At 50.9% G+C, this 26533-nt stretch overlaps 1 protein-coding gene across 6 annotated transcripts in view; it reads left to right on the top strand.

The window, feature by feature from the left end:
* The window catches only part of RBFOX3 (RNA binding fox-1 homolog 3), a 445251-nt gene that overhangs the window by 95505 nt on the left and 323213 nt on the right, over window positions 1-26533 (top strand). For 5 of the 6 annotated variants that reach the window (XM_059877939.1, XM_010816526.3, XM_005221191.3 and 2 more), the window contains exon 2: window positions 17139-17282. The gene's annotated coding sequence lies outside the window, so the exon portion shown is untranslated. 6 annotated transcript variants of the gene reach the window in all.

Consider the following 26533-nt stretch of genomic DNA (forward strand, 5'->3'; position numbering starts at 1 on the left):
GCATTTAGCGGCTCAGGGGAAGATAATACCTTTCAGGTTTGACCCAATTTTAGTTTTTGTTGTCATAACCATGGAAAATCGACCTTTGGCCCCTCAGCAGCGGGCCTGAATGGGAAGTGATTTACGGCAAGCACGCCAGGCAGAATCCCTAATACACTTGCAGGAGAGAGCCACACACCCTCCGTCGCAGCCCTAATCTCTGCTGAGCAGCAATTTCCACGACAAATTCTCATTCTTCCCTGCCACCTGAGCACCCAGCTCCCTGGAGATTCTGAAAATTGCATTACCTCAACTTCAAAGTAGACAGATAGATGGACAGACAGACAGACAGACAAATCTCTTTACTCAGTGTCTGCATTTCCAGGCCACGGACAAGCTTGCTGAACTCTCAATAGTCATTTCTCTGCCTATGCTGTGAACTGCAGTGTCACTTCCTATTTCCAATGAGGTAGCAGGCATTGTAGGCCAGGAATTGAGGCTTCATGTGATCTGTTTGCAGAAGTCTTTCCTTTTCTGACTTTGTAGAAGAGACACAATTAGAAGATATATAATATCTTTGATGGGCTTCCCAGGTGGCACTAGTGGTAAAGAACCCGCCTGCCAGTGCAGGAGACATAAGAGATTTGGGTTTGATCTCTGGGTTGGGAAGATCCCCTGGAGGAGGGCATGGCAACCCACTCTAGTATCCTTGCCTGGGGAATACCCATGGACAGAGGAGCCTGGTGGGCGACAGTCCATAGGGTTGCAAAGAGTCAGACACAACTGAAGCAACTTGGCCCACATGCAATGTCTTTGATACAGAGACAGGAGAATGGGGTAGAGAAATCGAAGGAGAGTAGGTGTATTGGTTAGCTACTGCTGTATAACAAACTACTTTCAAGGTCAGTTGCTTAAAACAAGAATCATTTCTCTTCATTGCTTTCAAGTCCCTGGGTCAGTTTCGGGGTCAACTGATCTTGGTTGGGCTCCCTTTGGGACTGCAGAGGGACTCAGTGGCTCTGCTGCAGGCTGGGTCCAGCTGGAGCAGCCCTGCTTCATGTATCTTTCATCCCCCTCCTGGGACCAGGGGCCCGATCATGGTAATAGCAGAGGCACCAGAGAACAGCAGGAACAATCAAGGCTTCTTCTGGCCTAGCCTTGGAAATGGCTCACCATCTCTTCTTCCTCCTTCTGTTGGCCAAACAACTCCCAGGTTGAGCCCAGATTCACAGAGGGCATAAAAAGAGAATCTACCTTTTTAGAAGAAGGGAATGGCAACCCATTTCAGTATTCTTGCCTGGAAAGTTCCATGGACAGAGGAACCTGGTGGGCTACAGCCCATGGGATCGCAAAGAGCCGGACATGACTGAGTGACTAACACACACTAACACACAGCTTTTCAGCAGGAAAAACTGCAAAGTCACATGATTTATTTAGTGCTTATCATGTTGAAAAAGATCCTGTTGCTGGGAAAGATTGAGGGCAGGAGCAGAAGCGGGCAACAGAGGATGAGATGGTTGGATGGCATCATCGACTGGATGAACATGAGTTTGAGCAAACTCCGAAAGATAGTGAAGGATAGGGAAGCCTGGTGTACTGCAGTCCATGGTTGAACAACTCCAGTTGCCAAGAGTTGAACACAACAGAGCAACTGAACACAACAACAAACAATGGACTAGTCACTAAATGAAGTGTTCTGTATACATGGTCTTATTTATTCTTTATAGTAGCCCCAAAAGAGAATTATTATCACCCAATTTATAGGTGAGCAAATTGAGGTTGGCAAAGGTTAGTGACAGGGGAGCCGGGATTTTGATCCAAGGTTATCTGACTCCCACGGTCAGACTCTTAGGCACTATGCCTTCTGGTCTTGTAGCTCTGCCCTCTAGTTCCTGGCCCTGTTCTCAGCCTTCTCTTCCCCTCACTGGGTTACTTTGTAAATGGATGGATGAATGGATGAGTGGGTGGTCAGGTTGATGGACAGACAGATGGATGGATGGCAAACGGGCATACAGTTCAGTAGACAGATGAAATTGATATTTCCAGGGACCTTAGCCTCTTTTTTAGAAAAAATTTTATTGAAGTGTAGTTGATTTACAGTGTTATGTAAATGTCTACTATACAGCAAAGTGACTCAAGCATATATACATTCTTTTTCATTTGTAGTTTGTGATAGGATGTTGATTAAAGTTTTCTGTGCTATATAGTAAGATCTTGTTGTTTATCCATCCTATACAATATCAACAGTTTGCATTTGCTAACTCCAAACTACCAATCCTTCCTTCCCCCACCCCACCTTCCACCTTGGCAACCGTAGGTCTGTGAGTCTGGTTCTGTTTGGAAAGTGAAAGCGAAGTCACTCAGTCGTGTCCGACTCTTTGCGACCCCATGGACTGTAGCCTACGAGGTTCCTCCATCCATGGAATTTTCCAGGCAAGAATACTGAACTGGGTTGCCATTTCCTTCTCCAGGGGATCTTTCCAACCCAGGGATCGAACCCGGGTCTCCTGCACTGCAAGCAGCCGCGTTTACCATCTGAGCCACCAGGGAAACTCTTCTGTTTTGTATATGCTCATTTGCGTTGTATTTCAGATTCCTCATATAAGCGAAATTATATGGTATTTGTCTTTCTCTTTCTGATTTCACTTAGTATGATAATGTCTGGGTCCATCCAGGTTGCTACAAATGGCATTATTTTGTTGTTGTTTATGACTGAGTATATATATATATCTGTACATATGGACCACATCTTCTTCATCCATTCATCTGTCGATGGACATTAAGCTTGTTTCCATGTCTTGTCTATTGTAAATAGTGCTGCTATGAATATAGAGGTGCATGTATCTTTTCAAAGTTTAGTTATGTCTCGGTATATGCCCAGGAGTGGGGTGGATGGATTGTATGGCAACTCTACTTTTAGTAAGTGAGTGAAGTTGCTTAGTCATGTCCAACTCTTTGCGACCCCATGGACTGTAGCCTACGAGGCTCCTCCATCCATGGGATTCTCCAGGCAAGAATACTGAAGTGGGTTGCCATTTCTTTCTCCAGAGGATCTTCTCGACCCAGGGATCAAACCCGGGTCTCCTGCATTGGAGGCAGAAGCTTTAACCTCTGAGCCACCAGGGAAGCAAAGAGGGATCCTTCTTCTCCAGGCCAGGGTGGGGTCTGGGTGAGGACACTTCCTATGTTGTCATGTTCTCTCCTTTCTTCTTACTGTTAGGGAGCTGACACTGAGGCTTTGGGAGACAGCATGCTGATGGCTGTGGCCCTCCTGCTGCTGCTGCTGGAAGCCCCCAGGGGCAAGTCTCTTTGCCCCAAACATGGGACACCCGCAGTATCATTACACTGATCATTGCTTCTTCCCAGACATATTGATCTGACTCCTGTCGCTGACTCTGGCAAGTCGAAAGTCTCTGAAGCCTCAGGGACCTGAGAGAGCGGCTGTGACTCAGGGTCTATTGTCAGTCCAGGAGCTGACAAATTTTTTAATTTAAAAACTGAGTACAACTTGGTACTCTGTGACAACCTAGAGGGGTGGGATGGAGGTTCAAGAGGGAGGAGACATGGCTATACTTATGGCTGATTGACGTTGTTGTATGGCAGAAACCAGCACAGCATTGTAAAGCGATTATCCTCCAATTAAAAATAAATGAAAAAAAAAACAGAGTAATTTGCATACTGTGAAATGTATGTATGTATGCATGTGTACGTGTGTGTGTGTGCTGTGTCGTATCAGACTCTTTGCAACCCTTTGGACTGGAGCCTGCCAGGCGTCTCTGTCCGTGGGATTTTTCAGGCAAGAATACTGGAGTGGAAGTCCCCCAAATGTATAGGTCTTAATATAGACCAAGCAGTTTTGACAAATGTATGCATCTGTGTAACTATTACCTAATTTGAGATATAGAACTTCCCCATCTCTCGAGAAAGTTCCTTGATTCGGCACGAGGCACTACAGTGCCTTCGTGGGGTGATAGGATGCAGGCAGGTGAACCTGGGACTTAGTTCCTGCCTTAGCTGGACTGTCAGGATGATGGCCTCAACCAATGCAGGCCTGTGAGACCCCAGCTCCTTTGGGCTAATGTGACTGGCCGAAAGTGGGCAGCAAAGGAACAGACAGACAGGAGAAGGGGCCTCGGTCGGAAGGAACCAGGCAAGGTCATCGGCTCGTTGTCCCCTCCATACAGTCTCACTCATCATCCAAGAAGACGTCCGAGTCCTGTGTGGCAGGCGCTCCTGTGAGGGGCAGACAGGCATTTGGCATTCAAGTGATGCTCTTGTAAATACCTGAGACCATATATGGGAGGCTCAGAGGTGGGCATCGCTATGCGAATTATCCCACAGCAGGGCCCTTGGGAATTCTTGGAATGTTTGTGCAAAGGACATGTGGTTACAGTAGCTAGGTGATATATATATATATATATATTTTTTTTTTAAGCACATTATCATTTTAAGTTTTATTTCCTGATACTCAGGCTTGAACTGCATTCCCTGTGCCCAGGGAGAGAGGTGTGACCCAACAGTGGGAACATTTAAAAAACCTTCCAGGAGACACAGTCAGGCTCCAGAAACCCCCAGACCTGGGAGTGCACCACAGAACGGAGGACTCAGGGCCAGGTCGGGCACTTGGACTCCAGGGAGGGGAAACAGTCATTTCAGTTCCTGCATTGCAAGAGCAAAGAATGAGTCTTCACTCAGGCCCACTGGCTTTTATGACCCAAAGGCCACACTACACCCCTAAAGTCCTTAGCACCCCTCCCATCAGCACCTCAAAATGCTGGTCCATGCAGACATCCAAGTGTCCTCGGGAGGGAGCCCTGGGAGTCCCCATTCCGCCCCCTCCATTTCTCTCCACTTTGCAAGATTTAGAATCCTGTTAAGGCCTTGGTCCCCTCCATTGGTGATGTAAAGCCAGTCTGGAGAAAATGTCAGCTGTTCAACATCGAAATCCTATTACCAAATGCTGTGCTTCCACCCCACAGATGCGGGGCAGCACTAAGATAAGTGAGAAGGAATCTCTGATCCAGTGGTGCTGCGCTATCTGCCCAGCCCACCTAGGAGGGGCTGGAGCAACTGCAGACAAGTCTCATCCTCACTCCTCAACCCCCGGCCCCCCGACTCCAGACAGCTCCTTCGACCCTACCTGCTGAGCCCTCCCCACCTCCCTCCACCTAGTTCCCACCTTCTGCGCCCCTCCCCCACACTTCCCCACTGACCTGCCAGCTCCCCTCCTCCTGCCCCTCCCTCAGTCCCTTCGCTCCATCCCACCTCCTCCATCCCCTCCCTCAGGTCTATACCCTCTGCGACTCTACCCATGTGCCTGCACCCCATCCCTTCCCAGTGCACCCCATCTCCAGGTATCTCAGCCCCCCGTGTCCCTCCCACACCTCCCTGCGCCCTGCGCTCATCGCCCCACACTGTACCCTCCCACATCTCCACTCCCTGTGCTGCCTCCACACCTCCCTTTGCCCCTGTGTTCCCCAGTTCCTTCACTCCTGAAGCCCAGGGATTCCTTCCTGGAGGGTGTTTCCGGCCCCTCCCATCAGGCCCTCTAGATAGCTTGGCCAGGGTCTCGCTACCCAGTGCTGGGGTAACTCCCCTGTCCCAGTCCCTGCCCAGTAGAGCATCCCTGAGCTGGTGTCCCTGGCCTGCAGGAGGGCAGAAGAAAGGGGACAGGTGTGAAGAGGTGGCTTTGATCTTTTCCTGGAGGTGGGCTTTGGATAATGCCCAGGAAGCAGAGTGAGGCTTAACTGTGGGGAGTGGGCTGCCCTTCACCCCGGGCCCAAATCGCAGAGTCTGCTTTGTGAACAGACATGGCCTGAAGATGGGGCTTACTTGGTCTGCTCCATAATCCCCGCCTACGCCTGCCCATCTTCCTAGTTCTGGTGAAAATCACCGACCTCCAGCTCTGTGATACCAAGGTGGGTTCTCTCCAAGTATGTTTGTCAGAGGGATTGACTTTCTGATATATGCCACTGGCCAAGGGACTCCCCTGCAGGCAGATTTGAGCTAATTCTTCAGTGGGCCTTTTGGGGCCTTCAACCCCCAGCTGTCCTGTCTCTCCTGCCACCTGCCCTGTGTTCAGACCTCCTCAGTTGGCTGGTGAGGCTCCCCTACCTGACCTCCTTCCTGCATTTCTGCTCCACTCTTTGTGCTTGGCTCTGCTATTACTTCCTTCAGAAAGTCGGTCACACTTCAGAAAGTACCTCACCCTTCCTGCGTCCACAGTGCTCTGTGCATCCCTTCTGTAGCATCCATCAGAGTGTATGGCAATTTCCTGTTTAAATCATGGCAGTGCACACCCATGCTCTCACCCAGGCTTCAGTGTTTTGCAGGTGGAGGGCAAAAGGTGGTGTTATCACCACCTGTATGGAGGGAGTGGCCCCTCATGGGTGAGCCGGTGAAGGAAGGAGAGATTACGCAACTTGCATAGGATCCCCCAGGTGGAGGTGGCAAGGTGGGGGACACACCGTCCCAGCCTCACCCCTTAGACGCCCCTGTCTGCCCACTTCCCCACTAGACTGTGAACTGCTGAGGGGCCATGCAGGATGTACCCTTGCTTCCCACCGCCTAGTTTGATGTGGCACAGGCTCTCCAGGTTTATTGAATACCTGGAGGAAGTATAGTGGTCACTTGGACTTCCTCCAGCTTCTTCCCCAAGAGCTCATCGAGCTTGCTTTCAGAGTCTTCTCTCTTTCCTCACCTCCCTCCCAATCCAACTGTGTTTTTCTTCACAGCCAAGGGGCCCAACCCCTATAACGGTGTGTGGTGAAGTGGAGAGGAGAAGGGGGAAGGGATGGTTTGTCTACCAGTTATTTGGGGCCACTAGGTGAGAATCAGAGTTTTGATCTTTCCATTCACTTGTTCATTCGTGTGATTTTGCATCCAACAAATATCAAGAACCTAGTATATGTCATGGAGAAGGAAATGGCAACCCACTCCAGTATTCTTGCCTAGAGAATCCTGTGGACAGAGGAGCCTGGTGGGCTGCCGACCATAGGGTCACAAAGAGTCAGACACGACTGAAGCAACTTAGCATGCATGCATGCATTGGAGAAGGAAATGGAAACCCACTCCAGTATTCTTGCCTGGAGAATCCCAGGGACAGAGGAGTCTGGTGGGCTGCCGTTTATGGGGTTACACAGAGTCGGACACGACTGAAGCAACTTAGCAGCAGCAGCTGCAGCAGCAGTATATGTCAGGTGTTGGGTTTACAGTGGTGAACAAAACAGATATTTCCCAGCTCTCGCAGACTATGATTAAGTAAAGAGATAAATCAAAATATAATTAGTTTGTAACAAGTGCCAAGAGAGAGTGACCACAGAACTGGGGACTATGCTAGCTTGAGTTGTCGGGGAAAGCCTCCCAGAGATGTGATTTCCACTTGAGGACGAGAGATGGGATGGAGGCAGCAGTCTCACAAGGAAGCAGTGAATGAGAAGATCTCACCTGGGGTCGGTGGGAGACAGCTGGGTCCCTTAGAATTCCAATCTTGCCGTACCTCTTTGAAGAATCTGTTGCCTTCCTTCTGAGAACGCCCCTTCCTTGGGCTTTTGTGGTATTTTGCAGTCTCATCTTCCTTCTCTTGGGGGCCTGTCCTTGTTCCTCCTTTCTCTCCCACCAACTTCTGGGGTGTCTCAGGTATTCCTTCTCATCACCCGTTCTGTACTCCCATCTTCTCACTGGTGTTCTTATCCACGCCCATGTCTTCAGCCACCATTTGTATTTTGGAAATTCCCGGGTCATTTACCTATTGCTCTGTAATGGATTACACTAAAATGTAGTGACTCCCAACAACAATCACTTATTAGCTCACAGTTTCTGGGATTCAGGAATCTGGGGGTGGCTGAGCTGAGTGCTTGTAGCTCAGTCTTTCGAGAGGTTGCAGTCACCATGTTGGCTGCTGGCAGGAAGCCTCACTCACTATGGCCGTTTGAGTGTCCTCATGCCATGGCGGCCAGCTTCCCCCAGAGTGAGTATGACCTGACCTCAGAATCGATCCACAATCACTTCAGCCATGTTCTCGTGGTTACACAGACCAGCCCTGGTCTGATGTGAGCAGGGGCTACATAAGAGGATTGGAGGTGAGAATTATAGGGGCCACCTTGGAGGTGGGCTGCCACAATCTCTAAAGCAGACAAGACTGTTTCCTAAGTCTTAGATCCCAGCACCCAACCATCTACCAAATATCACCCCACCCCCGACATACCAGGGGCGCTTTGAACACATGTCCAACTCCACAAACCTGGAAAAATTGTATTATGCAATTGTTAACATATGCAGAAGTGTAAAAGTTAGGTTATAAACTATCAAGCCCGCTGAAACCTCCTCGGTGTAACCTTCCCTAAGTCCTGTCTATCATACCAACCTCCTTCTGCCCTTTCCCAAATCTTAGTTTCTCACTTGATTCCTGGTGACAGCCTCCTGATTGAGATTCCTGCCTTGGTTTTTACTCCCTCCATCCTGTCCACATTGGCACGAGAGCAAGCATCTGTAAGGCACACATCTGCCTCGTTTCCTGCTTGAAATTCTTCAAGAGAGCTTTTAAAGTCCTTGGTGTGACGTTCAAGGTGCTTCATGATCTGATTCTTGACTTGCTGGCCAGTGTCGTCCTCAGTACTTCCAATCCCACACCTCCTGCCCCATTATCTGCATCCCTGGAAGACATCTCACCTGCTCCTCCTTGCTTGGCTCTGCACCTGCTGTCTCCGCCTCTCCTCTCCTTGAGTCTCTCGCTCACTCCAAGGTTGGCACCTCCTCTGGGAGCAAGAACACCCTCTCAGGATGAGGGAGGAGCCTCTGCCCTGGGTTCCACACATCCTCTGCCCATCCCTCTCAGTGGCACTTCACTCCTTCATTCCATCACTCGAACGCACTCATTTAACACCTGCCACGTGTCAGGCACTGTTCTAGGTGCCAGGAATGTGGCACCGAGCAAAACGAAGGTCTGCTCTCTGGAGCTTGCCATCCGTGTGAACCCTTAGCCCACTTCAGCCCAGATTTTTGGTTTATCGTCATCTCTCCCTCTGCAAGTTTCTTGGGGGCAGATCAGGGTGGTGTCTCCGACCTGTGTCCCTAGCATCTAGAAGGGACTTGATGGACATGCATCGCAGGAATGGTGCTTTCTGGAAGGGCCAAAATGTGGGAACTAGATGACCTGAAGTCTCCTGAGTCTAGAACAGACCTAGTTAACCATTCCAGGGTCTCGGTCATCATTTCCTGGACATGGCATCCCTGGTTTGGTGAGGGAAGCAGGGAAATGGGCAGCAGAGACTGAGAAGGCTTTGGATCATGCCCTTGGCAAGGCCATCTCATCAAGAGTTGCTTGGGCTTGCACGTGACTCCCTGGTGTCTCCACCACTGCCCAAGACTCAGCTATTAATTACCCACCTGCCAGCCTTTCAGCCAGCCTTGCAGACCACTTGGGTCACATGCCCACCTTGCTGGCGTGTATCCAGCACTCCATGAGAAAGAAGGCACTGGCCGCCTTCAAGGCTCCCAGGGAGCCAGCAGTAGCTAGACTGGAGTTCTCCTGTGTTTTGGGAACATTTCAGGGTCAGGGCATGGAGTCCCTTGGCCACTGGTCCCAGCCTCACGTCAGCGGTTCTGAGCCCCCAGCTTGAGCCTGGCTGTCAGTCGGGTCACACAGTTTCCAGCCGCTCCTCCAGAAATTGCTTTCCTCGACCTTGGGGAAAATTGCTTCCCAAATGACACCCCTCCATTTCACAAGCCTTAAACACAGCACCGGGGACACGTAAATTACATGAGGCCCTTCCCATTCCCGTCGGCTACATTGAATAATGTAGCATTTCAACAATACCTAAAGGTACACTATTATTAAAACACACTGGTATTAAAAAAAAGAAGAAGCAACAGCAGCGGAGCTACATTAAAATTGTCACAGACTCCCACTAGATGCCAGAATCATAAAACCCAAATTATTTTTGCCAGAGAAAGGATTCATAAGGCATGAGGGGAGTTAGGAATGGAGCTGGTTTCACACAAGTGGTTTAAAAATGGGAGGAGGAGATTCATTTATTCAGAATATTACATATCCTCTGTAATCTTTACAACTGAAATGTGATGCTTCATGTTCTTCTCCTGGTTAAAGAAATAGCAGGTTTGGCTTTCTTAGCTTGAGCCTCATTTCAAGCGCTGGTTTTGGTTATTAGCTCGTGTTTTGGGGGAAGAAGAATGAGGAGGAATAGGTGTGATGAGAAATTGAGGGGAATGCCGTTGGCATCCCTGAGAGATGCCTTGAGAGAGGCTGAAGAGAGAAGATGGGAGAAAGGACCGTGGCTCACAGGGAGAAGCAGGTTTCAGAGAAAAATAAGGAAGAAAAACAGTGCCTTGCAGGCAAGTGAATGAGGACTCCGCAGTGTAACAAATGGGTATGGTTAGCAGGGGGGCTTCCCAGGAGGCACTAGTGGTAAAGAACCCACCTGCCAATGCAGGAGACATAAGAAACACGGGTTCGATCCCTAGGTTGGGAAGGCCCCCTGGAGGAAAGCATGGCAACCTGCTCCAGCATTCTTGTCTGGAGAATCCCATGGACAAAGGGACAGTCCATGGGGTCACAAAGACACAACTGAAGCAACTTAGCATGCTTGCATTCATAGTTAGCAGGGGGCTTCCCTAGTACCTCAGCACTAAAGCACCTGCCTGCCAGGAGACACAGGTTTGATTCCCTAGTCAGGAATATCCCCTGGAAAATTAAATGGCAACCCACTCCAGTATTCTTGCCTAGGAAATCCCATGGACAAGGGTTCCTGGCAGGCTACAGTCCATGGGGTTGCAAAAGAGTCAGATACTTAGTGACTAAAACAGCAACAAGCAATAGTTAGCAGGATAAGTATCCCTGTTTGTTTGGATATTTGGATGGTTTTTAAAAGTGAATACTGAATCCCTGCCATTATTCTGAATTTTTTCTCAGTTTCATTGAGATGAAATTGACATATATCATTAAGATGTACAACATAATAATTTGATATTTGCATTTATTGCAAAATGATCACCATAATTAGCCTAGTAATATCCATTACCCTCACATAGTTACATTTTTTTTTTGCTTGTGATGAGAACTTTTAAGATCTACTCTTGGCAACTTTCAAGAACATACCTATAATTCAGGAGACCTGGGTTCAATCCCTGGGTTGGGAAGATCCCCTGGGGAAGGGAACAGCTACCCACTCCAGAATTCTGGCCTGGAGAATTCCATGGACAGAGGAAACTGGCAGGCTACAGTCCACGGGGTCTCAAAGAGTCGGACATGACTGAGCGACTTTCACTTTGACTTTGTAGTGCTGTCACCATGCAGTGTTATGCCCCCAAAATGTGTTCATATTCTAACTGGAAGTTTGTCCCTACTCACCGCCTTCACCACTCCCCACCCCACCCTCTGCCTCTGGTAACCACCAGGCTATTTCTCTGTTTCTATGGCAAATCTATGCCATTACTCTGAACTTCTTTTACTGTCTACCAGACCAAACGGGAGAACTAAAAGCCTCCCTCCTCTGCAGTGAGATGCAGCAGGAATGTGTGGTTTGGGGAGAAAGGCCCATTTCTAAGATGTGTATGTTGAGTCCTTTGGGATTTTTCAGCTTCCATTTCTGGAGTCCCTGTGGGAAGCCGCACAAGGAGGCTGGTACATCTCTGGCAGTATTAGTATCCTCATTAAAACAACCAAACAAGGTACAACAAAATCCCCAAAACTTGATTTCTGAAGATTTCAGAGTCCTTTGGGAAAATCTTTGCTATTACCAATGGAGTCCCCTCTACTCCATCCTGCCCGCCCCTCCCCACTGCCTTAGGTGGCTCCTGGCATTCATGGCTGACCTTTATGAAGAGGCCTGTGGCTCTGGGGGCCCTGAGAGCTCATTTGGCTCCTTGAAGCATTAGGAGAAAATGCCTCTGATTTAGTGCAAAGCCTTCTGAATGTATTACCCCTGTGCTTCTGGGAGGAACCGATCAGGTGACGTTCCAGACACCACGCCTCATGGAGCATCCCGATCCCTGGCGTGCCTCTGCACACAGGAGGCTCTTCAGACGAGTCGAGGGGGCAAAGGGTCAGGGCCATTAGTTCTGCTTGTCCCGGGTCACACAGCGCGTCGGAGATGGGGCTAGCTGGAGGGGAACATGCTCCAAGTTCTTCCTGCCCCGATGCCCCAGAGGCTCCAGAAAAGTCACCCAGTCTGTCATGGGGGCAGGTGTCCTGTGCCTTGTTCCGAGCAGATCAAGGGCTGCACTTGCAGGGCCACATCTGCCCAGAGGGGGCGCCGTTGTCCACACCCTGACGCCCAGTGGTGCTGTGTGCTGGCAGGCGGCCCAGTGAGGGCGCTCCAGCGAGGGCTCCAGCCTGTTAGCTCACCCGCTGTCTCTGCTTCTCTGGGTTGCCTCCACCTGAGTCCCGTGAATGAAGCCTCTTCCTCAGGTAACTTGTACATTACAAAGGACTATTCTCTCGCCAACCTGTCCTTGGGCCCTGAAGTCTCTTGGAGATTTGGAAGCAAATCCAGAGTATCTGCTTGGCTGTTGGACCTTTCTCTGCAGGAAGCTGTGAGCCTGAGGGGTCTTTGGTGGGCCTGGATTGTCGGCTTTGCTGTGTAGAACGTGAAGGTCATTCTACCTCTGGGAGTCGGAGACCATCCCGCTGACAGGCAATAATTAAGAACAGTTAATTCCACGTGTCGGTTTTCAGGTTGGCTGGGAATTTTAATGAGAAACATTACTCCCATGCACACTGCCCACCCCGACGCGCCTCCCTTCTCCTTCTTTTCATTGTTCACTTAACAAATATCGGCTGAGTGCCTACTGTGTGCAGCCCTGGGCCAGGTGCCAGGAGCCACGGTGAGCAAAGGTCAACACCCGTCTGCCCTTGCGGGACTCGATTCAGTCCTACTTCAACGACGATGGTTCAACCCTTCTTCCCTCTCCGTTCCCTCTCCCTTCCTCCTTCCTCCAGTTCTTTCATCTCTCCCCACCTCCTCACCCCCTTCAGCCCCCTCTCTCCCAGACCAACAACCCTGCTCAGCCCCTCAGGACAGTGTCCAGCCCCACAGGGGGCAGAGGACAGGAGCCCTCAGGAAGGAACGGAGAGAGACTGCCCGGTCCCTGGCAGAGCTGGAGGCTGTGTAGCTGCTCGTCTGGCGGGCTGGAGTCTGAGGGTGGCCAGAGGACCTTGTCATCCACACAGTCTCTTCTAGAAAGAGCCTCCAGTGAGGCCTGGGCCCCTTTCTGTGTTGGCTTATTTTTTGCAGAAGACACTTTCTAGAAGTCCAGGTGTTTATCTTTCCATCTTTTCTCCCCAGTGGCAAGAATCCAACAGGAGGCCTTTTGGGGCCGGAGCGCCAAAGGCAGCCCCCAGCCTCTGGCCACCTTGGGAGCAGAGCTGGAGGCCCGGCTGGCTCAGCAGCCACCGTGGGCTGGAGTGGTCAGAATGGGGCACAGGCCTGGGAGACTTCAGTCCACAGCTGAGATGTGGTGGTGGTCAGGGTGGGGGGTGGTTGGCAGTGGGAATGGGCTCTTTACTGTCCTCTGAGACTCAGCCCTCCCTCCTGCCCAGGCTGCCTGCCCCACGCCCTTGGCAGGACCATGCCTGGTGCTTTCCAGATCCAAGGCCTTTTCTATATCATATCTCCAGCCTTCCCAGGAAACAGGCCTCTGTCGATCCCCAAATTATTTTGAAAGCCCCCACCACTAATGCCAGGAGAGTGGATCCCAAAGCAGATAGAGGGGGCAGGGAAGAGTCCTGGCCAACAGGAAACCCTTGTGCCCCAGTGACCCTGGGGTTCTGCAGGGGGTGTGTGGGGGTGGGGGTGGGGCCTCAGAGGCCCCCACACCCCCTCCCTCCCTGCAGTGGTGGGGGGCGAGGAGGCCTGGCAGGTTGCAGGGCAGCAGCTGGAGGCCCCTGCCTGCCTCCTACACAGAGTGTGCCCTGGCAGAGGCGGGAACCACAGGTGCCTGGCACTGAGCGTGCCACATGGTGGGGGCCCAAGAAATGTAATTCCAAGAAAGAGGAAGATTCAGCTCCCTCCTGCGGCCAGTCCGACTCTGTTGCCTCAGAGTCCAGAGTCTGATATGACAGGCTGTGGCCTTAACCCTGGGCCCCGCCCTGGGCAGCTTGGCCTCTCTGCTTTTTTGCCTTATCAACTGAGCTAATCCTGTGGGCCTTGAGAGAGGTATCCTAGTGACTTCACTGCTCGGCCTTTACCTCCTCCCCCAACCACCGCTGCTGGGCTCCATGGGCAGGAAGGGACCAATTCCTTCCTCTGCAGCCCGGGACCCAGGGCACTCCACCTGGGTGGGCCCTGTGGGCCCCAAAACTGAGGGCCTGGCTTCTGTGCCGTGGGTGATGGATGGTGTTTCCTGCTGAGGAGGGAGGGAAAATGTGCCGCTGCAATCAGGGACAAGCTGTTAGATAATCTCCCATCCGCTTGGGTGGAGGAAAACACATGGAGCTGGGGAGGGGGCCCCCTCCAGTCCATCTGAGCAGGCACTCTGTGTGGGGCAGAGTTGGGTGATGGGCAGGTGGGGGACATGAATTTGACCCTGGAGAAAGTGGCCTGGATTGGAGGATCGAACACGACAATCAAGGTGCTGGTGACTGGAGGAGTTTGGGGACATCCCTTGGATTCTTGCTGCTCTGTCCTCCCTGTCTCTGTGCCCTTTCCTTTGTCGCTTTTTTCCCCAGATTTAGGTACCAGGGGCGTGGGGCGTGGGCCTGGCCGGGCCGCATCCACAGCCCCGTCTTGCTCCCGATCCAGCAGGTCTGGTGGAAAAGGAACGCCGGTCCTTGCCTTTTGTACTGGCTGCTGATAATCAAGCGTTTATTATACAAGAAGCCAGCCTACCTGCCTTCTTGCCCCAACAGCTGGGGTCACTACCTGGAGCTGCCTCCACGTGGGCTCCCTCCACTCCCAGTTGAGCCTCTTTTCTCCCCCAGCCCCTCTCCCCTAGCCATCCATCTCCTTGCATGGAGCCCACTGACCTGGGAGAATCAGATCATGCATGTATCTCTCCCCGTGAAAAGTGGCCTGTGGAGCTCAGGGCTGTTCCTGGCCTCTCCCATGCTCAGGTCCTAGCTCTGTGCCTGGCACGGATGGCCACTGAAAAGGGGGTTGTGCCCACGCATTTCTCTGCAGTTGGCAGCACTCTGTGAGGTTGGCCCTGCCATTTGGGATGGGGGCCATCTCTGTGTTCAGTAACTGGATTTTAAGAAAAGGAAAAAACTGACAATTTTTTCTTTATTATGTTTCAAAGCTGTGTTGTGAGATTTTTGGGGACATGCCAATGGGAGTCTTTCCACTGGGGTAGGGGGGGTGGGCAGAGCTGAACCATCCTCTGGCCAACAAGACCTCACAAGCCCTCCCCAAAGCCAGTCCTTCTGGACTGATCAGGATGGATCCCCTAAATGGTTTATGTGTCCTGTCTGCCTAATGGCACACTCACTGGGTTGAGATAAATTAAGCAAAGAAAAGACTTCCAAGGCCCAGGTGCCTCCTACCCTCTACAAAACCTAACCAGCCATCACCAACAAAATAAACACAAACAACCAGATCACTTCTGTTTTCCTGGGAATTTCTGCTCTAAAGACTAATATGAGACACTGTTCTAAGTAAATCTAAGAGTGCAAAATGAGAATAAAAGTTGGGGGTTGTTTATTGATTCGCTTGATGAATACTGAGTGAGCTCCAGCTATGTTCTAGGTGTGTTCCAAGCACTGGAGATATAATGAATAAAACAGATCAAGTGTCTGCCCGCAGGAAGTTGGCATTCTGGGTTGAGGGAGGGGGAAAGAAAGACCACAGGCAGCAAATGCATCTATGTGACAGCAGATTCAATAATTTCTGGGAAAATTCATGGGGAAAAGAAGGAAGGAGTACCAAGGGGATGGTGGTTATTTCTGATAAGGTGTTTGGTTTTCAGATGACCTCTCTGGAAAAGTGTCATGTAATGGAATCCCTCGTGGGGGCAAACCCCAACTTAGGTAGGGGAGTGCAGCCCATGTTACAGCTGGTAGAAAGGTGTGATGTGGGGTGGGGGTGGGGGCGGGGGAGGAGGCATGCTTAGGTCTGGAGGCACAGCTGGGAGGCCTGGGGACTGCAGGGGTCGGGGAGGCAGGGAGTGGGCATGGTAGGGGGAGGGGCCAGTGGTACAGCAGGAGGCTGCAGTACCAAGGGTCCTGTGGGTAGAGGAGGATTTACCATGAAGTGATGCATCCATAGGGCTTCCCTGATAGCTCAATTGGTAAAGAATCTGCCTGCAATGCAGGAGACCCTGGTTCGATTCCTGGGTCGGGAAGATCCACTGGAGAAGGGATAGGCTACCCATTCCAATATTCTTGGGCTTCTCTTGTGGCTCAGCTGGTAAAGAATCTGCCGACAATGTAGGAGACCTGGGTTCAATCCCTGGATTGGGAAGATTCCCTGGAGAAGGGAAAGACTACCCACTCCAGTATTCTGGCCTGGAGAATTCCATGGACTGTATAGTCCATGGGGTCCCAAAGAGTTGGACACGACTGAGCAACTTGCCCTATGCACCTATGGAGCCCCGGGTAAGACCCTGCACCTTACTTTTGCATCCACCACCTTGTCTTATTTTCTTAGAAAAGGACACACTCACCCCCTAAACCATGTAAGCCTCATAGTCCCCAGACCTGGACTGACCTGGTTTGTAGCAAATCTGGGTGTTGCTTCCCCATGAAATAGGACACCGTTGGGGGGACGCATCAGGAGAGTGAAGTCACCAAGGGGATCTGTTAGAATGAGAAGGACAAGGCAGTTGTCAGAGGTGGTGTGGCCATGGGTCCTGGAATCTGAACTGGGTGAGGCGGGGAGCGAGAGCAGAGGGGGATGGGAGACAAAGAGGGGTGAGACAGGCACATCGGAGTCAGAGAATCACAGGGGGTTGGGGGCAGGGCTCCACAGCAAGAGAGCTGGGCGAGCTGCAGAGGACGTCCCACCCTGGGCAGCAGTCCGGCTCTAATGATTTGTTTTTCACAAGGTTCCCCTGATTCCCTGGGGGTGTGATCCCTGATGGCAACAAATTGGCTTCGAAGCTGCTCTCTCTTCTCTTGTTTATTAACACCAGTGTTTGTTTTATATATTAAAAAAAGGCATGTTGGCTTCAAAGGCATTTACATTTTTCCTTTTCTTTTCCTTCAGATTGGAAAGCTGCCTCTGAGACTCTGAAGGTTTTCCTGCTGATACTCGCTCCTTCCCAGTAACCCTCCATCCCAAGGGGAGCCCCAGAAAGAACACCAGGGGGGCCTCCCTGCTGCCACAGAACCACCTCACCCGCCACTCCAGGTAAGGCCGCGCCTGCCCGCCACCACACCTGTCCTCAGAGTTTGCATTTGTGATGGAAAAACATCTTAATGAGGAGATTTTATTTTACATGAGGGAACGACAGGGACCTTCTTTTGCTGGCTCTAGTTTGCAGATTGTGGGGTCTTCTGTGTCTTCAGGGAGAAGGACAGGGAGAATCGCAGAACCGCAGGAATGCCTTGGGTGGGATTTTGTAAGAAGTGGCTACTGAAATCTGTCAGCCTGGTGGGGAGTGGTTATTCCAGGAAGGAGGGTGGACAGGGCACTCAGTTCACTGTCTAGTGTCAGCACGAAATGCCACGGTGGCCAAGGTGGGGGTCTGACCCTCCCTTGCATGGCTCCGTGCACTTTCCCCTGTGGCCCAGGGATGGGATCTGATGCCTTCATCTGGCTCTAGAGGGAACTCATGATTGCCGCACTCCCTCCCCCAGTGGCTGGACTGTACTTCAACCCTGGCACTCGCCGCCTAGAGTTATTGGCAGGCCTCACAGGCTTAGAGCCTGTCCCCTGCAAGACTGCCCCACTTTTAGCTGCAGATCTCAAGGACGTTTGCACTCCTGACCAAGTGGTTGCAAATTCACAGGTTCCCACAACTGCCTCAGTTTTGATAATTTGCTAGTACAACTTGCAGTACTCAAAGTGCTGTGCTTTCCATGAATCTTGGGAAGATAATTCTTGCTGCCTCCGTGAAGGAGGTTGCAGGGCCCAGCTGCCTCGCCTTTCTGTGGGTTTGAGAACCAGTATTCTCCTGAAACAGTAAGTGTTTGGTGTTGTGGAACTTGAAAGCACCAGACTGGCCGATCCCGGTGGCTGGTCCAGCCGTCTGGGGCTGGGCGGGCTGGCTACGCAAGCTCCTTTTCCACCTGGAGCTGTTTCTGGGCGCACATGCCCTTTCTGCCCCTTCGTGGCTTCTGAAGGTGTGCTTGCAGTTGTGAAACAGGAAATGCGCATCAAGGCTCTTCTCCCTTCCAGTGGGGTGAAGTCCAGGGGAGAGAGGCATCAAAGGGAAGACCCTGGCGTCCTGTTTGCCCTGAGTAGCTTGAAGCCTGCAGAGGGAACTGGGCTCTGTGTCACCTTCTGATCACCTCCAGGTGGGGGTGGGCCTCTTGACGGGAGAGAGCCAAGCACATCCATCAGTGATCAGGGTGCTGGCTGCTGACCCCCTGCAGACACCCGGCCACCCAATGGTGGCGCCCCCTGCTTTTCTCAATGGGATCCAGATGCAGGCTTCAGAGGGGGCTGCCAAAGCTGCTATCCGGGTGTGCCCATACATCCAGAGCTGAGGTCCAGAAAGAAAATGAAGGATAGGGCAGCAGGCATCCCAACTGGCTCCTCCCCCCAGCGGTGCCCTCATCCACGACTTAGTCATGAGCAGCAGGAGCAGATATTTTGGAGAAAAGTCGACCCGGGAGAGGGAGGTTTGGGGAATAGCAGATGCCAACATAGGGCCTATGGAGCCCCTGCAAATATACATCTTCCATGCCCTTTCACAGTGGAAGGTCTCCTGGAGAAAGTGCTCCCCAGTGGTGCTCCGGGATCAGTGATGGAGAGATTACAAGGAAGAGCCTTCTGCTCGGGTGAGCAGGCTGTTTCATTCCCGGTGGCGTGTGGGACTGTTGAGCGTATCTCCTGGTCACTGCAGATGTGTCCTTGATGGATCCTCAGGGTCAAGTAGGGGCAAAAAAGGGTCAGCCCAGGGCACGGAGGGAAAGCTGTTTCCTTCCTAGCCATCGTTCCATCCCTGGCTCCCTTCTTCTGCCTTGGAAAGTGTCCCATAAATTATAACCCACCCAGAGGCTCATCTTTTAAATAAGGATTTGATTTGGGTTTTACTGTATAGTAAATTCTGAGTCCTTATTAAAAACATGGGTGGATATTAATCTGCCGCAAAGTGAGATTTGTCTCTTACATGCAGGGGCACAGGCTGGGGCAGATGGGTCCTCCAGATCAACGGGGAGGGAACCCACCTGTCAGCATCAGGAAGAGACACTCGCTGGGCGTCACCTGCTCTTCTGTCCGTGAACCTCCCCTTTCTCTCTCCCTTCCCTGTCTTCACTCTCATTGGACAGTCTGACTCTTTCCAAAGCCTGGTGCTGTGTGTTACGGTTGCTCATACGAACAGAGGGCACAGCAGGCTGTTTCTTCTCCAAATGTTTTCTGGGGTGGGGGAACATCTTTGTTCTGGAGATGAACAGTCTGACCTCTAGCCTCTTGAGAGGTGCTCCTAAAACCTGCAGGGCGCAGGGAAGAGTCCACACCAGGGTTTACTTTTCTCATCCAAGAAAGAGTGGCTTTGGGTTGGGCCAGTGGCACCTTTTCCAGCACAGGGGACAGTGTGTGACCGAAGCAGGGGCTGCCACACTCATCTTGGGTCAGGTGTGGGTGTGTTGTGGCTGTGAAGCTGGCAGTTTGGGCTGTTGTTCCCCACCCCACAACATTAGAACTCATCTGTCTACCCCCGGCCCCACCCTAGGGGATGGACCCCTGAGGGGCAACATGCGACTTCCCATAAATCATTCCCGAATGAGCGTGCTTCCTGCATCATCCATCACGCTCATCTCTTGTCTGCTTGTTTTTAAAAGCTGTTAAACTGGAATCCATCACATGGCACCCTCGGGGGGCCAAGCTGCAGCAAAGGCTGCCCGCATCAGCAATATTAATGCACACGGAGCTTTCTGGAGCATCGAGGTAAATGTCTCCCCAGTGGTGGGGAGACGGAGAGCGTGACTTTATCTAGTTACACCAGAAGCTAATGGGATGTTTCTCTGACACTTGCAGTTAATACATTCCTGCCATGCATGAGGAAGTCCCGGTGGCTGCTGGGTGGAACAGGTAATACCCACCTGAATGATGAGGCTGGTATTTTTCCCTTCTTGCAGAATCACCTTTTATTTGCTTCTCATGCCTGATATTTTAATTCGAAGACTTTAGCTGAAGCCAGCCTTTGGAAAGACAAATCTTTCTAGAAACACTGGTGGTTGCTCTTCTATTGCTAAATGTATTTTGGAAAAGAAGATTTGGAAGGGTACTGAGATCAGCTTTAATCCTTGCTTCTGAACCTTCACGGCTAGAACAAGTTCTGGGGATATGCCCATGCGGGAGGGGGAGGAGTCTGGAACCCTCTCCTTATATTCATTCTCTTTCTCTGTCCCCTTTCCTTTCCTCTAATTGCATGAGGAAGGCCTGGACCCTGTTTCTCTGTGGCTGAAATCTTCCAGGCTCTTAAACATTCACTTAATTGACCAGTGCTGGGTTTCCCTCCAAGAGCTTCCCTGGGGGGCTCAGATGGTAAAGAATCTGCCTGCAATGCAGGAGGCCTGGGTTCAACCCCTGGATCAGGAAAATCCCCTGGAGAAGGGAATGGCTGCCCACTCCAGTGTTCTTGCCTGGAGAATCCCATGGACAGAGGAGCCTGGCAGGCTACAGTCCACAGGGTCGCAGAGAGTCGGACACGAATGAGCGACAAACACACTTGCCTCCAAGAACCTCTGTCTGTCCCGGGCAGATGTCACAAACCTCGGTGGCACCAGTGATATTTTGTCCCATCTGCTTTGGACTTTTCCGATATCCTTTTCTGTGCCTTGTGTTTTGCTGGTTGAAGGATGAAACTGCTTGTTGGCAGGGGTGGGCCGATATTTTTGGTTGGTGACCTCTGAACTCTGGGAGTGAGCAGCCCAGGAGGCTGGGCGTGTGGCAGAGGGCGCTGTCAGAGCACCCCCTTCGCGCCGGAGCTGTCCAATTAGAGCCCATTAGTCACTCAGTGTGTTAAAGCATTAAGAACAATTAAGGGTGAGAAGAGTTTCCAGATGTAGCTTCAGCTCAGGGGCTGGAAGGGAAACACTGCTGGCCACTCCCCAGATGGAAATAGTCTGAGAGGAGTGGCAGGCATCAGCAGTGGCTCCTAGAGCCCGGGGCTTTAGGGTGGGGAACCCACAGGGGGGCTCCTGATTCAGACGCTTGGTGGGAGGGTCCTGGGGCCGTCGCAACAAAGGACCACAAGCCAGCGGCCTTAAGACTAACAGAGATTTATTCTCTCACACCCTGGGGCTGGAGGTCTGCAATCAAGGTGCCAGCAGGGCCCGTTCTCTCTCCAGATTCTGTGTTCACTGCCTGTCCCAGTGTTGCTTGGCTGGCAGACACGTTTGTTCTAGTCTCTGCCTCGCTGCATGGCTTCTCCCCTCGGTGTCTGTCTGTCCCTGTCTCTTGATACAGTGCGCCCCTCTGTGTGTGTATGTGTGTGCCCATATTTTCCCTCGCTTTTTGAAGGCACCGGCTAAGGGTTAGCACCCCTCACCCCGCCCCCCCACCCCCGCACTCCAGGAGGACTTCATTTTTACTTGATCAACATTCGCAGACCCTAAGTCCAAATAAGGTCATTGTCACAGATACTTGAGGATAGGATTTCAAGATATCCTTTTTGGGGGACACCATTCTACCTACTGTATCCTCTAAGACTACTGGGGAGGAAGGTGAGCCTAGACACCTTTATACTTGTTCCTACCCCCCAGAAGTACTGTCATTGGTTCATTTTAAAAACAATGATAAGAATGTACCCAAGAGCCAATTAAGAACTGAAGGCCAGAACGCTCAAGCTGTAAGAGCGACTTCTTGAAAACCCCAGCCCAAGGTCATAGGTTGTCTGTCATTCAAGAGGCAGCTGCAGCGCCAGGAGCTTTTGCCTGAGATCCTTTCCATGTCACTCACTTGCCACCAATCCTACTGTTAAGACTGGTCTTAAGAACAAACCAAGCATGAAAAAGACAGACCCCAAATCTAAACCTAAAAGTAAGCAGTCCTTGCCACATGTCTTGGGAGCTATTTCAGAGCCTGGCCAGTGAGGGTCTTCCTAGAGGCTCCGGAGGCTTGAAGGAAGAGATTGCAAGAGGAAGTTGGAGCCGGGCTTGGCAAGATGAGGGAGAGAGGTCTCGGGGAAAGGAGGCAGTCAGGCACTTAGGAGCTCTGCGGGTTAGAAATGTGGAGGCTCTGAAGGCTGGAGAGCCCACAGGATGAAATGTGGGAGTGAGAATCCAGAACTGGGGGAGGTTGGTAGAGAGAGGAACGAACATACCAGGGGACAAGGAGGAGTTGAGGCTGAAAATAGCCTGGTACCCGCTGCATTGAAGTCTGCGGATACGAAAGTCCAGGGTGGCTGAGGCGGCCTCCTGGGATTCCCAGTCCTCCTCGTGTGCACATGGTCCATCTTCCTGCGAGATTATGGGCCGTCCGTAACAGGGCTGTAAATGACTATCACCATTGACAGCAGCAGGCAGGTACATGCAGGGGAGACAGGGACGAGTGTCACACTCAGTGTGCTATGCTGACACACGTGTGCACTTGTCACATTCAGTCCCAGTAGAGAATTTGGGACTTAAAGGAGAAGTCCTGGGCAGAGAGAGAAGTTCTACGTGGATTTATACAAACCCGCTGATTCTAGATTCAAAACAGGCTACCGGGGGCCATGAGAGTTTGTGAGCCAGCCTCACCCAGAAGTTGACGTGTGCTTCCTGGTTCCACTGCCAGGCAGGTGCCCAGGTTAGGCCCTTGGATCGGATCCCATAGACCCCTCACTTTGTTCTGTGTCGACACGTGGGCTGATGGTGAACTCCACTCAAAGGGCAAACAGACGAGCAGGGATTTTTATGGATTGGGAGAAAATTATTTTTTTTTTAATCCGATTTGCAAGGATACATTAAGTATTCCCAGGCCTGGTGCTTTCAAAGACATCTGTGTTCTGAAGGGCAAAGAACAGAAAGGGAGTGTCAGCAAATGCCTCAGGAAGAAAAATTAATTTAGAAGTAGAGGTTGAGACAAGCTTAACTTCAGTGGTGCGTGTGTCTCTGTGTGTAGGGGAGAAAACATGGAGGCAGAATAGAATCATTTTTCTCTTTTTTCTTTGAGGTGGGAGAGGAGGTAGCACATGCACAGATGGTGTTTTTGAGTGACCTTGTGTTGCTGAGTGTGGCTGAGTAGTGGCTGGAACTGTAGGAAGCTCGCAGGGTGTGGCCACCCGCAGCTACCAGTGGGGGTCACCAGGATGCCAGCATTCCGGAAGGACCTGGAAGCAACCAGATGACAAACCCAAGTTCAATGAAGATCAAACAACACACGCACAACACAACCTCTTGTGGGAGACATCCGTGGGCCTGGAGTCTCTACAGCAGGGCTTAGAGCTTGGAGACTGGTCCAGCTGACAAGCTGGGGTGACACGTGTTTGTGGGTATCTTATCCAAGGTTCTCATCTGTAGATTGACATGCGTCATCTCTGTTACTCCTCACAATAACCCTCTAAGCTAGGTCTCCTGAGGAAACTGAGCCATACAGGAATGGTTCACAGCTGCTGCCTGGTACCAACCCCGGTTCAGGACCCAAGTCTCTATGATCCAAATTGTGCATGCATGCTCAGTCGCTCAGTCGTGTCTGACTCTCTTTGACCCCACGGACTGTAGCCTGCCAGGCTCCTCTGTCTGTGGAATTTTCCAGGCAAGAATACTGGAATGGGTTGCCATTTCCTACTCCAGGGGATCTTCCCAACCCAGGGATCGAAACTGCATCTCTTGCATCTCCTGGAAGATGATGCAAGGGGGATTCTTCACCACCGTGCCACTTGGGAAGCCCACGAACAAAATCAGAGCCAGTGCCCACCTGTGAGCTGCTGCTCTGATTCCAGCAAGATGGGGACAGAAGTCGAGAGTGTTCATTTAGAACCGTTCACAGTCAGAGTGAAAGGGCAATTTTCTGTCTACTGTTGTGTCTACTGAATCTAATAATAAGAAATCAGGCTTTGTATTTTGTAAATCTTTTTATTCCACTTTTCCAATAATCCCATGCTTGTAGCTTAAAAAGAAATATAGATCTGCAAATAAATAAATGTAGATCTGCAAAGAAGAGTGAGGCCTTTGCCACACATAGTTTGAGAAGCCCAGATGCAGAGGATACAGAGTCAGATCACAAAACTGGTGAAGTTTGAATAAGCTCTGTGGTTGACCTGGTTTGGGAATGTGTCACGTGTGAAGGTACGTTCGTTTACTTGGGCTGCCATGACAGAGCGCCCAGACTGGATGGTGAACAGAAATTTTCTTTCTCACAGTTCTGGAGGCTGGAAGTCCATCTACTGTCAAGGTGTGAACAGGGTTGGTTTCTTCTGAGGCCTCTTTCCTTGGGTTGTAGATGGCCATCTTTTTCTGCATCCTCACATGGTCGTCCCTTTGTGTGTCCGGGTCCTAACCTCCTCTTCTTGCAAAGACACAGTCAGATTGGATTAAGGCCCACTCATATGACTGCACTTAAACTTACGGGCTTCTCAAGTGGCACAATGGTAAAGAATCCATCTGCAATGCAGGAGATGCAAGAGACGTGGGTTCAATGCCTGGGTCAGGAAGATCTGCTGGAGGAGGAAATGGCAACCCACTCCAGTATTCTTGCCTGAGAAATCCTATGGAAAGAGCAGCCTGGTGGGCTACAGTCCACGGAGTATCAAAAGAGTTGGACATGACTGAGCATGCATGGAGTCAAGGACCCTTTAAAACTCTCTCTAAATACAGTCATACTCAGAGGTACTGGGGGTTAGGGCTTCAACTTAATGAATTTGGAGGGGACACAAGTCAGCCCGTAACAGAAGGGGATGTGAGAATTCTCTGCACTATTTTTGCAGTTTCTTCAAGTCTTAAATTATTTCAAAATAACAAGTTTTTTTTCAAGGATGACACTCACCTCCCCCAAAACAGCATGGCCACTGTGGTTTGCTTGGCAAGATCCCAGCAGGCATCCATCATTCTAGGTTTTTGGGGACAATGCCAGGATGGATGCCAAGTTGGTATGACCCAGGCTCTGCCCCTCTCTGCTGTCTGCTCTCTGGTTCCATCCCTCCAGGTCCACAGAGGGCAGATGGAAGGTACATGAAACAGACACTGCGGCTGCCTTTCTACATTCTCTATCCATGGAAGTTCCTCTTGGGTCCCTCCCTCTTTTGGGTTTCTTTCTTTTTTTTTTTAAGTAATTTATTTTTAAATTGAAGTATAATTGCTTTACAGAATTTTGTTTTCTGTCAAACCTCAACATGAATCAGCCATAGGTATACCTATATCCCCTCCCTCTCAAACCCCTCTCCCATCTCCCTCCCCATCCCACCCCTCTAGGTTGATACGGAGCCTCTGTTTGAGTTTCCTGAGACAAACAGCAAGTTCCCATTGGCTATCTATTTTACATATGGTAATGCAAGTTTCCAGGTTACTCTGTCCGTACGTCTCACCCCCTCCTCCCCTCTCCCCACGGCTATAAGTCTGTTCTCTCTGTCGGTGTCTCCGCTGCTTTCCTGCAAATAAATTCTTCGGTACCATCTTTCTAGATTCTGTATATACACATTAGTATACGATATTTACTTTTCTGTTTCTCTCTTGGGTTTCTTAAGGGCACAGGCTTCTGCTGCTTCTGTGTTCTTCCCACAGCCTCGCACCTAGTAGGTTTCCATAAAAGACTTCCCACAGAATGTCTTGATATAAATGCCCTTGAAACACTCTCCCTTCCCCCTGGGAAGCGTTGACTCACTGGTCACCCCAGGTGTAATGTAGGAGTAATCTGCTCCATCGTAGACCCTGTCAAGGGGATGGGAGCACATTACTCACTCAACAGCATTTACAGAGTAAGGCGTGTTGTCACTAGGAAGAATTTTCAGATCACGATTATCCGCTCTGCAGTGTATTTGGTTGAGAAGCTGCAGGTTTGTGTATCTTAATATCTGTTGTGCTGTTTGCAGCTAAGGAAACAGATGCCTGCACACCCGAGTGCTAGGTAACCTGGACAACCAGGACAAATGTCGCCTGTGCCTGACATGACCAGAGGTGGCCTGTGAATGTTTTCTCTCGTTTGTGAGCCAGAATGTCATTGGATTGGTCACTGTTCTAGACCATTCTGCTGCTCGAAAAGTTCCCAAGGCAAGAGCATAATGATTTTTTAGTTATTTAGTACTTCACATAGCCCCATACATTCTTTGCAAAAATGCTTTGCTCTCGGTCCCCAGGGCATACATGGAGCATTTCACTCTGACCCCACTTTCCAGGAGCTCAGATACCTGGCAGGCCACTCCAATGGGAGACTACTTACTGTACCGGCCTCCAGAACAAGGCATGCGTGGGCCCAACACCCACCTCCATTGGCAGCTGGGAAGGCTGAGGCATTTTTGCTGAGGCAGGTACAAGCCTTATTTTATCTTCTATGGAGAAATTAATTTGAGTGAA

Source organism: Bos taurus, chromosome 19 (assembly GCF_002263795.3).
Source record: "Bos taurus isolate L1 Dominette 01449 registration number 42190680 breed Hereford chromosome 19, ARS-UCD2.0, whole genome shotgun sequence".
NCBI lineage: Eukaryota > Metazoa > Chordata > Mammalia > Artiodactyla > Bovidae > Bos > Bos taurus.